A 3,316-nucleotide genomic window follows, 5' to 3' on the forward strand; every position below is an offset into this window, starting at 1 on the left:
CTAGTCTTGCTGGGTTATTTATTACTTCAACACTCCTGCACTTGAGAGAAAACATCAATCTTTTGGTCGTGTCAAAGAAGAAGAGAAATAGAGGAAGAGAGGATCAGCAGAGTGGTGATATATTGTCTTTTGCCAATGGAATCACCAACATACTCATTTTGTCAGTGACTTTGTCGGCAATTCTGATAGCGAATCACTCACATCTGTATGGAGATTTCGGTTTGAATCCCTTGGTGATTCCGTCGGTAAAATCACCCGAAAAAACTTCAACATAAGCAAACCATCTTTTTTTTAATTCTAAATATTTTGTCCGTAATTCTATCAATATATACCGACTAAAGTATTTCATTGGTAAATATTAATAAAATTACAGACATAATAGAATTTGTCAGTAATTATCACCATAAATTACCAATAGAATTATTTTATTGATAATTTCGTTGGTTTGAAACGAATCCATCATCATGATATCAGTCTTGTTCCAAAGGTTTAAATCTTATAATAATATAATGAGAGGCGACAATATCCTATTATGTGTCTTGAAATTCGGAGACCTTAATGATCTGAACGTCATAAAATGAAACAGAACAACGAAATTAAGTATTTACTCCTTATAATTTGAACGCGTACCTTTTAGGTATTCTTTGAGGCTTAAACCGATGGAAGTTTGCTTCGAAGCTGGACTTATGGTGTCCACAGAGAAAAAGAAATTCAGAGGGCAGAACGTATGCTTGTTAACAAAGCAGTAGCTAGACACGTTGTGACACCTATATTTAGAATTAAAAAAAAGATGGTTTGCTTATAAATTTTGAGGTCTTCATTGAAAAAATCATAAGAATGAGGTCTTCATTGAAAAAATAAAATAATATAAATTTTGATTAAATGAAGAAATTAAAATCAACAAAAATATAACAAAAGAGACTAGGAAAAAAATCAAAAATTAAAAGAATAAATATCAAATTGAAAAAAAAAATATATAATCTAAAAACTAAGTTGAAAACATCGAATTGAAAAAAAAAATATAATCTAAAAACTAAGTTGAAAACATCAAAAATATTTTTAAAAGATCCAATGACTAAAATAAGCAATTGGAAACCTAAGCATTAAAATAAAAAAAAATGAAAATAAAAGAGGATAGTTGTTCATTTTTCATGAAAAAAAGAGAAAATAAATCAGGAAGGAAAACAAAAATATAACGATAGATAATAAACCACCCATCAAACACTATTACAGGCCGCATCAAAAGAAGGAGGGCGACATAAAGATATATTTTATCATTAGAAGACACCGCACATACTACCCGAAAGACACAACTTTAACACGCCAACATATATGACACACGTCTTGCAGTTTTTTGATTAAAAAATTAATTATTTATAGCAAAAGGTTCAACACACCCTTCATGATTTTGATGTTAACTAAAAACTCATGTGAAAAGATAAAATCACCTATAAATCCCAATCTATTTTTTTGTTTTCAATTCCAAGGACGTAAAAGACAGTGCACAATTTTGTAAAAGATGCATGGATGTAAATACCCTTGATTAACAGTTTATTTTTTTAGTATGAAGGCAAATAAATATTTTAATTGTTTTAAAAAAATTAAAATAAACCCTATAAATTTTTAATAACTAATTGACTTTTAAAAAAGTCAAAATCACTCTCGTAACCAAGACAAACAAAAAAACAATTTTGAAAGACAAACGTTATTTTTACTATCCCATTGAATAGTTATTTGTGCTTGCATATTTGATATATATATATACACACACACAGCACTTAAACTGCATAATATTATTTGTGCTTGCATATTTAATATATGATATGATGCGGATCTACAACATATGCTAGGAAAATAAAAATATTTCTTTCATATTCAAGTTGTATCTTCACGACCTAGAATAATAATAATAATAATAATGGTGTGGAGCATTCTAATATAACACTAACATCTAAACAATTAACTATAATTAAAACTAATCATTGTTTTACTATAGAATGAAATACTATTTATTATAAATAAATTTATTGTGAATTATGCTACACTATAAATACATTATAAGCACTTTCACTGTAAATTATAAAAACTTTAACTATAAATTATATTGTTTCGCAGGAGTATAGATGGGTTGGAGAGCAAGAGCACCAACCTGGAAGCAAGCCCCTGGGGCAACTGCCCCTAGGTGCTCGGTCTACTCGGCTTTAGGACCAAAGGCAGACTAGGAAGCCAGGCACGTAACCACCTGATGCTTGGTTTATCTAGCCTTGGGTGTTGAGATAGACCAAGAGCGCACATGGTACTTTGGGTGCAACGCCAATAAGCAGTCCACCCAAGCGCAGCGTGTCACTTGACTTCTTTTCTTTTAGGTGCAGTCCAAGCACCAAATGGCACCGGGGTCGCTATATATTTAGTATAATTGTATTAAAAATATTTTTTTAGTATAATTATTATTTGTTTTGTTGATATTGTTTTTTATAATTAATGTTAAAAGAATTATTATATTATTTTTTAATATATTTTTTTAGTATAATTGATAGTGTTGGTATTAAAAATATTGTTATTTTTTTAGGGTAATTAATAGTATTGATCTTAAAACTATTATTATTTGTTCTAATAATATTATTTTTTTTAGTATAATTAATAGTATTAGTCTCTAAAATATTATTATATTTGGTGTTATAAATAATATTATTTTTATAATAATTAATATTATTGCTACTAAAAATATTATTATTTGTATTATAAATGTTATTATTTTCATTAAAATCTATAAGATTATAATTATTATTATCGTTATTAATAAATTTTAAAAATTATAATTATTATTATCGTTATTAATAATTTTTTTTAAAAAACTACTATTACTATAAAAAAATCACGTTGGGACACGTTGCGTTTGGGTTCCCTTCTAAGGTGAACAGCCTAAGCAACACGTGGAGCTTAGCCTACTTCCTCTGCATTGTAGTCCAAACACCAGGTGGTGTTTTGGCTCAGGCATGGCCCAAGGCTAGCCTTGGCCCTGGCAGGGCAAGATTCAAAATAGCATTGAGTGGTAGTCGCGGGCAAACCAGATGTAACGTGGCTTTTAGATAGCACAACACCACTTGGTGCTTGGTCTGCTTGCTCTTGGGTGCAACCCAAGCATCACATGGTGCGTGGACTGCCTACACTTTTAGTATAAGTACAAGTATTAGTATTAAAAATATTAAAATTTATAAGAGTGTAAATATTATTATCATCATTAATAAATTTTAAAAAAATTATTATTATTATTATAAAAAAAATTATGTTAGGACACGTGGCGCTTGAGTGCCCC

General features: G+C 29.3%; 1 protein-coding gene and 1 long non-coding RNA gene across 2 annotated transcripts in view; one reads left to right on the plus strand and one right to left on the minus strand.

Moving 5' to 3' along the window:
- Nucleotides 1–702, plus strand: part of LOC105141527 (uncharacterized) — an 18,725-nt gene extending 18,023 nt beyond the window's left edge. The window contains exon 3 of the long non-coding RNA XR_845404.1: nt 638–702. This is a non-coding gene — a long non-coding RNA (uncharacterized LOC105141527). The remainder of the gene's footprint in view (nt 1–637) is intronic.
- LOC105141530 (protein TRANSPARENT TESTA 12-like) overlaps nt 1–710 on the minus strand; it is a 56,922-nt gene extending 56,212 nt beyond the window's left edge. The window contains exon 1 of the mRNA XM_011048774.1: nt 666–710. The gene's annotated coding sequence lies outside the window, so the exon portion shown is untranslated. The remainder of the gene's footprint in view (nt 1–665) is intronic.
- Between the last annotated feature and the right edge of the window lie 2,606 nt (nt 711–3,316).

The sequence above is a fragment of the Populus euphratica genome, unplaced genomic scaffold (assembly GCF_000495115.2).
Source record: "Populus euphratica unplaced genomic scaffold, PopEup_1.0 scaffold206.1, whole genome shotgun sequence".
Lineage (NCBI taxonomy): Eukaryota > Viridiplantae > Streptophyta > Magnoliopsida > Malpighiales > Salicaceae > Populus > Populus euphratica.